This window comes from Trachemys scripta, chromosome 2, assembly GCF_013100865.1.
Source record: "Trachemys scripta elegans isolate TJP31775 chromosome 2, CAS_Tse_1.0, whole genome shotgun sequence".
NCBI lineage: Eukaryota > Metazoa > Chordata > Testudines > Emydidae > Trachemys > Trachemys scripta.
In genome coordinates this window covers 224,197,325-224,212,791 of record NC_048299.1, presented here as the reverse complement: position 1 = coordinate 224,212,791, position 15,467 = coordinate 224,197,325, and positions in this window count along the sequence as shown.

The following is a 15,467-nucleotide window of genomic DNA, read 5'->3' as shown; positions in this document are numbered from 1 at the left end:
TAAATGGACTGTGATGGGGCGTTGGCCCCACACTGGCCTTTAAGGGGTTAATGGAGCCCTAGGGAGGCTGTGCAGGATGCAGCCAACTAGAGAGGGGCTGAGAGGAGTGGCCAATCAGGGCCTGGAAGTCCCATAGAAGAAGATCTGCAGGGTAGAGCAGGGTCAATTACTCCCTGGAGCTCAAGGAAGGAGGACTGGGTGCCTGGCAGGCAAAAAGAAGCTAGCACCCGGGACATAGGAGTGATGTTAGCAGGGACAGGGGGAGCTAGAGAGAGCTCCAGGCCAGCTGAGGCCCTGAGGCAAGGGTGTAGAGTGTGCTGCCAGGGTCCTGGGGAAGTAGCCAGACAATTGGCTGCAGTCATCACTGGGGAAGTGGCAGGACAGTTGGACTGCAACACTCACCCCCCGGAAGGCAGGAACACAGATCATGACATTGCCGTAAGGCTGTGTCATGAAGAAGATTCCGCAGGCCCTGGAGTGACATGGGTCAAGGAGCAGAAGTGATGGAGGTCGAGGCACCACCAGGAGTGGGTGTATCAACCTGCAGAGCTAATCCCCAGGATGACCAGCAGGAGGTGCCAGTGTGGTGAGTGGGGCCCTGTTACATGGACCAATGGTCTAAACCAGTATGTCCATTCTTATGTTCTATTGCAAAATGAAAAAACAGAAATCCTCTCATGTGCCATCATTTTGATACACACATGGTTCAACAGCATGGCTGGAACCTTTAGATCCACTGTGGATGTATTAAATACAACGTTGAGCAGTGAAGAGGCTAACATTTATGTGATTGTAAACACTACTGAGATAAATAAGGGAAGTTAACATGTCTTCTGACACGTCTTCAGTCTGCCTGCATGTACACCAAGTTAACAATGTATGATTAACATTGGAATGGGGTACCTTTGCAGCCAGAAGACTTTACAAATAAATCCTTACTTCTACAGAATATAGCAAAATCTGAAGGCAACCCCTAAAGCCAATTTTTTATTTTATTTTACTCTGCTGTTATTAACCACAACAAACATGTTTCACTAGTTCCCAGGGAACATAAGTCTGTGGAAAAATTACTATCAAACATTGAAAAAATGCTGTCAGTGACATCATAAAATCAAAAACTAGCATTAAAACTGTTAAGATTATCAGTTGAGCCAACAAAAGCAAGTACAATTTACTTAAGATACCTCAATATTATTAACTGAGCATGAAAATATCTAGGCTTTGCAACAGAGAGTACTGCATGGTCCTCTGGCAATGTCACATGTTGGACAAGAGTATCTGTTATGGTCTGTACCTCTATGTTCACCCCTTTTATAAGACTATGATACATTTTGTACAAGGTATGCCTTGTGAAGTGTCATTTGAAAACTCATAATTTGCTGATCATTATTATCCCGGTAAAATGTGTGGGGCAACGTTGTATGTAAAGTTATAAGATTCTACTGTATGGTATTACTAAGACATGTTCCAAGTCTGGGACGCAGTCACAAACCAGTTCCCCAGAGATGAAAGGCAAGCTGATGCCTCAGCCATGTGTCAACAAAATCAAATGGACCATCACCTGTTTAAATGGCCACTCTTCAGCAGGAAAGAGGGTGTGGGCAAAAAATCTACATCTTGACAAAGAAACATCTTGGGGTTCCCATCCACACAGACTTTTTCTGTCTCTTGAAGCTCAGCTGGAGATGCTTCTTGAAAAAACACCTATAAGAAAGGAGAGCAGATGCCCCCAAATTTTCTCTGCCTTTCTCTCTACCCACAGCATCTACAAAACCTGAAGAACAAAGGAAGCAGCATTGGACTGGGGGAAGGGATCTTGACTGAAAGAAATGCAGCCAGTAAGACTGCTGAAACATGGGGAGAGAGACTTTGCTTTGAATTCACTTAGCTTTTTAGGTTAGGCATTAGATGCATTTCACTTTTATTTTTCTTGTAACCTATTCTGACTCTCATACCTCACTACTTGTATTCACATAAAATCTATCCTTCTGTAGTTACTGGTATTTTTATAGTTTTATCTAAACCAGTGTGTTTGAACTGAAGTGTTTGGGAAATTCTACTTGAGATAACAGGATTTGTGCATATCATTTTCTGTCAATAAAATGAAGGACTTTATATGAGCTTGTATAGTCTAGGAATGACCGGTGCAGACAGTACAAGATGTACATTTCAGGGGGAAAGTTTGGGATTGGGGGTTTGCTGGTGTCACTCTGCAGTGTAATTCACGAGTGGCTGGCTGCAGCACTCATACTATAACTGGGAGTAACTTACATGCTAGAGGCTATGTGTGAGCAGATCAGAAGTGGTAGCTCTTACAGTGAAGCAGTGTAAAAAGGCTGGAGACCTGAGGGGACGCAGCTGTTCATCAGTCCAGATTGTACTCTTGGTATGTCAAAGTATCATCAACAATTTTTTCCCATCACTATGGCTTATGGGACAACTTTAAATTGTTGTACCAGTCACAAGATACATACTGCTACAGGTTTATGGTACAGATACAGACTTGTATTTTTCTTATAACTAACATTTGACTTTGGAGAATTGCCTCTGTATCCAAGTTTGGAAAGAGTAAATAAATGAAGTTAAATATAAAATAACATTTTTAGATCTAAATGACGGTGATAACAATTCACTCTCAATTGGAAGAGCTTATTAGGAGAAATGTCTAATATATATATATATATATATATATATATACACACACCAAAAATGTGCAGTTAAGAAATTGTGTATATATTTTTCCTTTTGGCAATGTATCAATTACATCAGAACAAGCTCTGCTTACTGGGGCAGACCATGGTTCATCTTGCCAGTATCCTCTCTCCAACAGTGGCCAGTACCAGAGATTCAGGGCACGTGCCCAGAACAGGGCAATTATAAAATGATCCACCCAGCTACTAGTAGTCAGAAGGTTAGGGTCACTCAAGGCATGTTGTGTCCCTGACCCTCTTGGCTAATAGCCATTGATGGACCTATCCTCCATGAACTGATCCAGTTCTTTTTTTACCCCAGTTATACTTTTAGTCATCACAACATCCCATGGCAATGAGTTGCACAGGTTAGTTGTGGATGGTGTGGAAAAAGTACTTCCTCTTGTTTGTATTAAACCTGTTGCCCATTGATTTCATTGGATGACCCCTGGTTTTTGTATTGTGTGAAAGGGTGAATAACACTTCTCTAGTCACTTTTTCAGTACCATCTATGATTTTATAGACCTCTATCACATACCCCCTTAGTTGTCTTTTTTAGATGAAAGCCCTAATCCTTTTAGTTTCTCTTCATATGGAAGTTGTTCCATACACTTGTTCATGTTAGTAGCCCTTCTCTGAACCTTTTCCAGTTCCCTATATCCTTTTTGAGATGAGACAACCAGAACCAAACACAGTATTCAAGGTGTGGATGTACCATGGATTTATATAGTGGCCTTGTGATATTTTTGTCTTATTATTTATCACTTTCCTAATAGCTCCTAACATACTGTTAGCCTTTCTCATGGCTGTAGCACACTGAGTGGAAGTTTTCAGAGAACTATCCACGGTGACTCCAAGATCTCTTTCTTAGATGATAACAGCTAGTTTATAACCCATCACTGTATATGTCTAGTTGGGATTATGTTTTCCAATGTGCACTACTTTGCACTTGTCAACATTGCATTTCATCTGCCATTTTGTTGCCCAGTCACCCAGTTTTGTAATTCCTCTTTAACTCCTTGTACTCTGTTTTGGACTTGAATAATTTTATATCCTCTGCAAACTTTGCTACTTCACTGTCCGTCCAGGTCATTATTGACTAAGTTGAACAACACAAGTCCCAGTACAGATCCATGGAGGACCCCACAGTTAACTTTACTCCACTGTGAAAACTGACCATTTATTCCTCCTTTTTATTTCTCATCTTTCAGCCAGACTTTCCCTCTTACCCCATGGCTACTTAGTTTCCTTAAGAGCCTTTGAGGGATCTTGTCAAAAGCTTTCTAAAGTCCAAATACACTAAATCAACTGGATCACCCTTAGCCATGTGCTTGTTGACATCCTGAAAGAATTTGAATAGAGTGGTGAGGAATGACTTCCGTTTGTAAGAGCTGTGTTGACTTGTCCCCAACAAATCATGTTTATCTATGTGCCTTGCAATTCTGTTCTTTTCTATAGTTTCTACCAATTTGCCTAGTGCAGAAGTTGGGCTCACTGGCTTGTAATTGCCAGGATCTCCTCCAAATCCCTTTAAAAAAAAATCAGTGTTACATTTCCTACCTTCCAGTCATCTGGTACAGAGGCTGATTTCAGGAACCAGTTACATACTACAGTTAAAAGCCACAACGAGTCCTGTGGCACCTTATAGACTAACAGATGTATTGGAGCACAAGCTTTTGTGGGTGGATACTTCAAGTGGGTATTCACCCACAAAAGTTTATGCTCCAATATGTCTGTTAGTCTATAAGGTGCCACAGGACTCTTTCTCGCTTTTTACAGATCCAGACTAACATGGCTACCCCTCTGATACAACAGTTAGTAATGCAATTTCATATTTGAGTTCCTTCAGAACTCTTAGGTGAATATCATCTGGTCCTGGTGACTTATTAATGTTTAGTTTATCAATTTGTGCTAAAACCTCTTCTACTGACACAGCAGTTTAGGACAGTACTTTAGATCTGTTGTCCAAAAAGAATAGTTCTGATGTACATATCTCCCCCACCTCCTCTGCAGTAAAGAATAATGCAAAGAATTTATTTAGCTTCTCCACAATGTCCTTGTCTTCCTGGAGTACACCTTTATCATCTTAGTGGCCCCACTGCCTGTTTGACAATTCCTGCTTCTGATGTACTTTAAAAAATTTAATGTTAGTTTCTGCATCTTTAGCAGAAATGTAATGTTAGTTTCTGAATCTTTATTGATAGACAAGATCCCATGAGACGCAAGTCTAAGGGGAAAAATCATTCAAGAGAGTTGGCAGTTTTTCAGAGAGACATTATTAAGGGCACAAGAGCCTACAAAAAGTGGAAACTAGGTCAAATTACAAAGGATGAATATTAAAAAAAAACAGAAGCATGTAGGGATAAAGTTAGAAAGGCCAAAGAACAAATGAGATTAAATTAGCTAGAGACATAAAGGGTAACAAGAAAACATTCTACAAATACATTAGAAGCAAGGGGAAGACCAAGGACAGGGTAGGCCCATTATTCAATGAGAGGGGAAAGATAACATAAAATGTGGAAATGGCAGAAGTGCTAAATGCCTTTTTTGTTTCAGTTTTCACCAAAAAGGTTAGTAGCAATCAGATGGCTAATAGAGTGAATGCCACTGAAAATGAGGTATGATTTGAGGCTAAAATAGGGAAAGAACAAGTTAAAAAATTACCAAGTTAGATGTCTTCAAGAGAGCAGCGCCTGATGAAATACAACCTAGAATACTCAAGAAGCTGACTGAGGAGATATCTGAGCCATTAGTGATTATCTTTGAAAACTTATGGAACACAGGAGAGATTCCAGAGGACTGGAAGAGGGCAAATATAGTGCCAATCTATAAAAAGAGGTATAAGGACAACCCAGGGAATTACATACCGATCAGATTAACTGCAGCACCCAGAAAGATAATGGAGCAAATAATAAAGCAATCACTTTGCTAACACCAAGAAGATAATAAAATAAGTAACAATAAATATGGCTTTGTCAAGAACAAATCATGTCAGCCCAACCTAATAGCTTTCTTTGACAGTTTAACAAGCTTGGGGGGGTGAGAGGATGGGGAAGCAGTAGATGTGGTATATCAGTAAATCTTTTGATACTTTCTTGCGTGACCTTCTCATAACTAGGGAAATATAGCCTAGCTAGACCTAGATGCAGGGATAGCTCAGTGGTTTGAGCATTAGCTTACAAATGCAGCATTGTGAGTTCAATCCTTGAGGGGGCCCATTTAGGGATCTGGGGCAAAAATCAGTACTTGGTCCTGCTAGTGAAGGCAGGGAGCTAGACTCAATGACCTTTCAGGGTCCCTTCCAGCTCTAGGAGATAGGTATATCTCCATATATTTACTATAAGGTGGGTGCATAACTGGCTGGAAAACCATTCCCAGAGTGTATTTATCAGTGGTTCAGTCAAGCAGGAATGATATATCAAGTGGGGTCCCATAGGGATCGCTCTTGGGTCTCATTCTGTTAAATATCTTCATAAATGGCTTAGATCAGAGTTCTCAACCTTTTTCTTTCTGAACCCCCTTGCCCCCACTCAAAACATGCTATAAAAACTTCCACCAGGGGGCATGGCTCAGGGCTCTGGGCTTCAGCCATTGGGTGGGGGAAGAGGGCACAGGGCTTCTACCCTGCAGGGTGGTGGGGCTCCAGCTGCTGGGCACGGGGAGGGGCCCTCAGGCATAGGCATAGTTTGACTTCTATTTTGTAGGGGCAGGACTTGGCCTGGCACGGGCCAGCTTCGCACAGCAGGGCCAGGGGAGTGAGTGCCACCTCCACCCCCTAACTCACCTCAGCAGGCCACTCAGCCTGTCTGTGTTGGGGTGGGGGGCACAACCAAAATTATAAATCAATGGGAGGGGCTCAGCTCAAAAAGTTTGAAAATTGCTCAGGGTGCAGGGGGAGGGGTAGCTCGGGGCTGTGTGCAGACAGGGGAGTAGCTCAGTTTGCAAGGAGAGGAATAGTTGGGGGCTGTGTGCAGGCAGGGGGTAGGTCAGAGTGCAGTGGGAGGGGTAGCTAGAGGTTGTGTGCTCAGAGGGCACTTCCCCCCCCCCCCACAAAAAAAAAAGGCTCTCCCAGAGCCAGGTCAACCTGCCCAGGTGGCTCTTACCGGCAGCTCGAGCAGTCAAAGGGGGTTGGTAGCTGATGAGCAGCTGCAGCCCCACGCACCCACAGAAGGAGGAGGAGATGGGGGAGCGCCGCGGCTGCCCACTCTGCGACAGCAGCCAGAGCAGCAACCGTCCCGCACTGACACTGCCCAGCTCTGGCTTCCCGGCACTGACCGGGCCAGGCCCTCAGGGGATTTGGGGAGAGGAGGTGGTGTTGGGGGTGGAGCTGCCCTGGGACTTCCCTGCTCTGGTTAAGGCACTGCAGTTGGGGGGGCAATGCCCCCCCATGCTCCCCTTCAACTCTGCCCATGGACTCGGGGCTTCTGCCTCACGGGGCACCAGGGCTCAGGGCTCTCAGACCCCAGGTTGAGAATCGCTGCCATAGAAGTTATTATGCTGGCCAGGGATCACTGGAGCACGGTGGTTATGCTCCCTTCCCCTGGCCACGTCTCTGGCACATCACCAGCATCCCTCCAGCATGGTCTGGGCAGGAGCTCAAGAGTGGTTGACTTAGTCCTTACCTCCAAGAGCACATTAGACTGGTTTAATTTAAGCTGGCTTAAAAACTCATTTAGTTCAACTAGTACAAACCTCTGTATGGACACTTATTTTAAGGGAAAGAGAGAGTGTGTAGTTTAGCCTGACAGCAAGGAACTGACTTAAAAAAATTAGCATGCACCACTCATACTAAAGTAAGAGGTTCTACAGAGGGTGCTACACTGATTTAACTAACTTATTTTAAAAACATCTTTAATAAAAAAAAATGAGGCCTTCCATGTTGCTAAGCTGGCTTTATATTCCACTGGGAGATTTCTCCAGGACAGGTATCCCTAACTTCACTTAGGACACCTTTATCGTCCCCTCTGTGCCATGAAAGCAGTATAAAGGAACCAAATGGGGCTGAGCATTGGGCTTAGTGTATGAAAGTGTGATAGGCTGTGCTCTTTTTAGGTAGCATTTGGGCATTTTTAGAGACCTTTGCCCCTCAAAAGTCTTTCCAAACATACAGGCACTTGGTCTCTCAGTGTTCCAAAAGAATCTATAACAGCCTGATTTGTTTATGAAGGTTGAATAGGGCTCGACCATAAGTCAGGACTCATCTTCAACCCTTCCCTACTGTAATCAGCTTGTTCTTATGCCCCTGTGGGCAGCAGAGGTTTATAAGCTGTCTTCCTCCCAGTGGCTCTGTTGTAAGAGTCAGCTAACTCCAGAACAAAGCAGTCATCCTGCTGGTTGCCACTGATTCCTATTACAAATTCACCCTTTTAAGGTGAATCCTTTAAGCTTGCTTCCTCCTAGCAGAGCAGGCTCTGCAGCTGTGTCTATTTAGTACCAGTTGAGGCCAGAGAAGCTTGTTAGCTTTTTCCTGAGCAGGCTGGGAGCATGTCTCACCCTAGGAAGGGTGGCAGAATAAGACCCTTGCTGTCCTTTGGATAATTTACAAACAACAAACCCCTGCATGAAGAAAAACACAGCACACTGCCATTAGCTTTATTTCAAATTATGAGTTTAATTTAATAATTTTCTGTAATAGCTAGCAGCTAATTATGAATCTTCAGGGGAAATGTTACTTGTTTGTCAGCTGCAGTGAAACATCATATCATGTTCCCTTTGCCTTCACTGGGACTTTTCATGGTACAAAGCACTATGCCCAATAATATTTTTTTCAGAATTAGACCCTAAGGACTTAGCATGCAATTTATTTGCCCATAGCAAGGGTTTATTTGTAATCAACCAAAGAGCAATAACTGATCAACCAGTTCCCAGGACTAACAGCTGAAATGTTACATGAAAACATGTCACCATCATCCCTGCAATATTTAAAAAAATACTGATAACTTATTTGGCTCATAACCAAACTGAATGTTACAAAATAGACAGGCCCATGGACCCTGCAGGCAAGATAGGTAGGGGAATGCCTATCTTTGCTGGGTTTGAGGATCCCACTGTGGCTTAGGCATGAGATGGGTGCCCAAATGTCTATATCAATTATGCCTGGCAACAGAAACTTAGGGAGCATGGGGTCTTTTATGTATGAGGGATTTTTAGTGAGATTTTTAGTGCCTCCACACTTAGGAGGCAACTGAGCAGGGTTCTTGGGTATTGCAGTGGTACTTAAATTTTGGACTTAGGTGCCTAAACTGGGAGTTAGGTGCCAATGTCTTTTTGTAGCTCGGTACTGTAGAGTCTCTCTCTCATTTACATTAAGGTCTCTTTATACCTTTCTGTCAGTAAATCACATTTACACACATTTTAAAGTCCTCTTACGCTGCCAAAGCAGCCTAAAGTGGCCCTGGTGAAAAATGAGAACCAGGCCCTCAGGCCTAACATATTATAAATCATATATATATTTGAGGAAGAATTGTGCTCACATGGAGTCCTAATAATTTCAGTGGCACTCTGCACAGGTACAAGGATCCACCTTTGTGGGTCTGATTGCAAGATTGGAGTTGAAATGCTAAACAGCTTATTTAATTAAATCTTTCAGTTTTGTCTCCAAAAAAAGAGTAAATTCTGCCTAAATAAAATAACCCTAGTACTACAGCTTAAAAGACATTTCAGTTCAGTTTTTTTCAACATGTAAAATAAAGTTTATGGCCAATTAATCTCTTGATGAAATAGTCATTACACATCCATTTTAAGCATAGGAGCTGCAAGAATTTTTATAGTGGGGGTGCTGAAAGCCATTAAACAAAACTGTAAACCCTGTATATGATGGAAACCACTTCAAACCAGGGGTTGCTGCTGCACCTCTATTTCCAGCACCTATGATTTTAAGGCACTATTCAATTTGCTAAAGATCTCTTCTAGGCTTAAATTATGAGTAGCTGGTACTTAGCACAAGGCTTCATCTCACACAGCAAAGCATGAAGTGATGCAACTGGTCATAATAGTAGAGAATTAAGCACCAAGCAATAGAAAGCCATAGCCTCTATTTTTAAAAATGTGACGTCTCTATTTTCTCAAGAACTTTTTCTCATGGTTTGTCTAACAAATGTGTTTGGTGGGGAGGATGGGTAGGGGGAAGTACCACAAAGCAGGTGTCTGATAAAGTTATATGTACATATAGTAGGAATGATGTCTCATTAGATGAGGAAAAAATAGACAAAAGGCAACCTTTGACTGATTTTAAGGATTCTCATTTTGGGAGGTTTATTTAAGAAGTGATTTGAGGAGCTTCACCGAGTCCCTTTATGGCTCTCCCAAAGCAACAGACACAGTAAATTCAGGGTCCAAATTATGATGTTACAGGGGCATAAGGCAGGTAAACCTGTTATCTCCCCTCCCATCATCCTTGTCATAAACCCCTTTGGCTAGGTAATAAGAGCCAGATGAGCTAGTTCAGGGATTATAGTTGAAGGTATGGAACATAAATTGGCATACTCCAGTGATTTTATGTTAATGATTTCCAAAGAAGCTATTGTATTTCCAGTCATTCTGAAGGGGAGAAGCATCTGGAGAATAGTTTGTTTTAAATCTATCCTAAATCAGAGGCTCTTGTAAGGACTACTGATCAAGTGGTACAGACATATCTAGAAAAGAATTTCAAATTAAACTCATCATGAAGTCAGCTTGGTTATCTTGGGATAAATGTTTCATCACAGCAAGTTATAAAAGGTGAGCTATGTCTCCATTAGAAGTGAGCTAAAAAGGGATTGATAAATGGGTGGAAACTAACCATGTCATGGATTGGCAAGATTGCTACTGTCAAAAAAATGAACCATCTGCCAAAGTGAACCTTTTAAAAATCCTACTCTATTAAGAAGGTTATCAGAAATGCAAACTAAGATTCTACATGTCAGTTGGGAATAACCCAAGTACTGAAAAATAATATTTTTCATTTCCAGGGCATTTTTCATCCAAGTATCTGAAACCACATTACAAACATTAAAGGGTAAGATTTTCAAAAGCACCTAAGTGATGATACCATTTCATAACTGATATTTTACAGTCAGAGAAACTGACGCATGGAGGTATTGACTTGTCTGAGGTCCCATAATTCTGTGGCACACCTGGAAATAGATACTAAATCTCCTGACTCAAAGTTTCGTGCTTTCTCCACTAAATAAAGAGAGCCTGGGCCAGAGCTTGTGTAAATCACTATAGCACCATTGACTTCATTGAAGGACCTAGCCCACTATATAATCTAGTCAAGTAAAGTGTGAATTAGCAATCTTTAATACTAAGAATTATTACTAAAATTCCTATTCCAGTGGACTGATATAATTGAAAAAGGCAAGCACAAAATACAAGCTTCCCATGGTCACTTCTCCTGGGTGCCTATGGTTTGTTGTGATTTTCCTTCAACCTTTCCCCCACCCCAAATTTCCTGGGGGAAATAAAATCACCAACATAAATAATTAAAGATAAAGACCTCCTAACAAGAGTTTTCTGAAATGAAACACACAGTGATTCACCTGAAAAGCATATTTATTCCTCAAACCCAAGAGGGCTCACACATTATCCAAAACAAAAAGCTTGCAATTTTGTAACTACGACATAAGGAAGAAATAATAAATTCCCCACTCTACTAATATCTTAACCTTACATTTCATTTGCATCTGCCTTAAATACAGATACATTTTTTATAATTTGTTTTTTCTGCACCTAGCCTATTATGAAATTTCAACTACACCAGTACAAATGCACCAAAACACATTCAATTGATTCTAGACTATGCTGGACAAGAATTCAGATCTCTTTAAAAATTGACAAAATTCTGAATCCAATCTTCCATGATTTTGCTTCCACAGCTTTATCATTTTGATACAATTAACTCTGACACAACCTACTTCACAAATCTAGATTTGGGGTCAAAGTCTAAAACTTCAGTTTTGAATACTAAAAAATAAAAAGGCGGAAGGAACTTAGAATTATGTTGTCAGTCAGTTGTATTTCAAACTTTTTTCCCCCTCCTTTTCTGGACTCAACCTATAAACTTTATATTCGTGCTCAATCATTTTGGCTAAGCTTCATAACTTCTCCAAATCATTTTTCAATTTTACTGTTTCAGTTCTTTATTTATAATTATATCAAACTAGATTTCTACCAGTACTATGGCAGTAGGATCATCAGCTTGTAATTTGTCAATTTCTTCCAAAACTTCTTTCAACTGCTTTTGTAAGTTTAGGGTTTTCTGTTGAATCCTTTGTGTAATATGTTTACTATGTTTTGATTTAAGTTTTTCTCACGCAAAGTGCAAATTTCAACCTATTATGATAATTGGGTACAAATGTACTGACAATCTTCCTGGGAACTCCACTTCATTGAAAAGCTGAGGCATTGATCCTCCTTCTATCAAAGCCAACCAGCCAGCCATGAGATTGATGGTGGCCACACAAGAATTTTAGAACTTGCACAAACCTAAAGCAAAGTGGAAGTAATTATTTCTTTTTTCTACTAGGTTTAAATAGTGTGTTGGACACCCATGTGATGGAAGGTTAGGGTGATTGCATACAAGAAATTTTAACATTCATTCACAGCTAGAAATTAGACACTGCACCCTATATTCTTCATAGTGATATTATGATATGATTATAGCATAATTATGATGTATTTTCTGCAAGATGGGTCATGTAAGGTGTCATTGGAAAAGTTATGATGTGCTGAATATGATTATCCTATTTGTATGCATGTATCATTTTTGTAACTGAAGTTATAAATACACACAAAGGGACAGCTTCCTCCAAGACGTTATTGACTTCCTCCAGAAACTCCACAACATTAACAATCTCCCCAGTACACATGCTTGCCACCATGGATGTTATTTCCACATAAAACATCCCTCACCATGACATCATCGCTGCCTGCCTCAAAATACCTACAAGGTAATGTACAACACTCAGAAATCCACCCAAAACACATTGCCAAACTCTTCCTTTCATCCTCACCCACAGCAACATCACATTTAACAACAAATACTTTGTCCAATCCATGGGAACATCCATGGGTACTACGATGGCTCCCAATATGCCAGCCTGTTTGTGGGCTACCTTGAGGAAGAATTTCTGGAAAAGGCACCATGAAACCAATGATATACATGAGATACATCCATTGATATTTTCATCCTCTGGACGGAAGACCTAAACTACCTTGAATTTCCACTACAATTTCAACAACCACCATCCATCCAACTCTCTCTAGTACATTCCCATACCTGCATCAACTTCCTGGACACCAAGATTAGCTTCAACAATGGAACCCTACAAAGGACCACACACACACACACACACACACTTACTGTAACAGATCCAGCAGCCCCCTCAGACACCAAAAAAAAAAAAAAAAAATCTGAGCCAGACACTGAGATAGAATTTGCTCCACACAGGAAATCCAGGCTACCTAAATGTGTGTCCTTGTTTAATGAAGGCGGTTTTACACGCCACTAGAGAAATAGATTGCATCATTGAATGGGCACCCAAATACCCCAGGACAACCTGCTTCAATGCAAAAAAAAGATTTCCACCCTCTATTGTCACCTACAACCCCCCAACCTCCACACTGGAACCCATACGGGGTGTCATTAAACAATTTACAACCCATACGTGATGGGACCACATCCTGAAAGAAATCTGTCCCAAGACCCCTTTTCTGGGCTTCAAATAAATCCCCAACCTCATCAAGCTCATCAGAAGTAAGCTCTCCACAGACCAAGACACACCAATTCAAAGCTCAGGCCCTTCCAGAACAGATGCAAAACTGCAGACACATCTCCACTGCAACAATGATAAATACCCCCCACAACACACCTTTCAAGATTCACGGGTCCTGCGCATGGCTATCACATGTGATGTACCTCATCCAGTGCATCAAATACCCAATAACAGCTATGTGGGTGAAACCAGACAAATCACTATGCTCTCAAACACACACAGGAAAATGATAAAAGACAGAAACACCATAACACCCATGGCAAACACTTTCAACAGAACGATCACTCCATATCTGATTTTTCAATATTTGTCCTCAAAGGAAACCTGTACACCACCACCTCCAAAAAGCAAGCCTTGTAACTTAAATTCATCATGCTGCTACACGCTAAAAACTGTAGACTTAAACAGGGACACTGTTTCATTGACTCATTACAACTATCTGTAACACACACCGACCTGCTAACCCTTAATGGCCCACTTCAAATCTGTTCAGCGGAACAATCAAACTCTTATTGCCCACTCCCTCTCAAGTGACCTCCTACAACGCGCCACCCCTTATGCTTAACTATCTGTCCCAACATGCATTTAGCTCAGCCACTCTGATTTCCCTCCCCAGACCTGAAGAACTCTAGTTCAAAAACTTGTACTCACCTTCCACCAACAGAAGTTGGTGAAATAAAAGTTATTACCTTAATTACCTTGTCTCTGTTTGTTAGCTCAGTTTAGCATCATTTTATCAGTAACAAAAAGGTTAAAGGTTAGTAGTAATATAGTGCTATTCAGAGGTAAAACTCACTAGATCCAGGATTCAGAGTAGCAGCCGTGTTAGTCTGTATCCGCAAAAAGAACAGGAGTACTTGTGGCACCTTAAAGACTAACAAATTTATTAGAGCATAAGCTTTCGTGGACTACAGCCCACTTCTTCGGATGCATATAGAATGGAACATATATTGAGGAGATATATATACACACATACAGAGAGCATAAACAGGTGGGAGTTGTCTTACCAACTCTGAGAGGCCAATTAATTAAGAGGAAAAAAACTTTTGAAGTGATAATCAAGATAGCCCAGTACAGACAGTTTGATAAGAAGTGTGAGAATACTTACAGGATATAAGAGGGACTATGCAGTGTTGTTGTAGCCATGTTGGTCCCAGGATATTAGAGAGAAAAGGTGGGTGAGGAAATATCTTTTATTGGATCAACTTCTATTGCTGAGAGAGACAAGCTGGTCCAATAAAAGATATTTCCTCACTCACCTTGTGTGGGACTGGCAGCACACTGGTTTATTGCATTTAAAAAAATCAGTTGTCTGAGTAAAGGTATGTTCAGAATAGCAATTGTTCATGTCTGTCTGCGAGGGTTGCAACAGCAGTAAGGAAGCAACCCTGGGAATGTATGATGGGGATTTCCTGTGGAAGTCTTAGATACATTATACACACTGAGGAGTCTTTCCCATTCAATTACTAGGACTTTGCTTGTTATCAAGAATGTTTCCTGTACAGGTGTTTCTCTGAGGTTAAGAAGTAACTGCAGAAGAATGTGAAGATAAAACTTGAAAGTAATGTTACAGACATTGTTCTATAAGCATTGTCCACTAGACAGGGAACAAAACTGAAATTCAGGAGATGTGAATTCTACTCTTGGCTCTGCCAGTGATCTGCTTGTTTGACATTAGAGTCACTCCCTGGTCTGTGCCTCAGTTTCTCCCCCTGTGAAATGCAGGCAATGGGGGTAATCTCCCTTTGCAAAATGCTTTGAGAACTGTGGGTGGACAATGTTAAGCCAAGTAATACAGAATTTAAATCTTTTTTGGCCCAAAATTATTTGGAAGGATGAGTGTATTTCAGCATTCAAGCTATTAATTTGTGACTGAAAAACAGTCACCATCAGATAAAGACATTGCTTCTTGTAAATCTTAAAGACATGATGTTAGGCATGCACGCATTCATGCAGGTCATGTCCTGAGGATGTTCCATTGGTAAACGTGCAGGAATGTTGCATTCAAGAATGTAATAAAAGA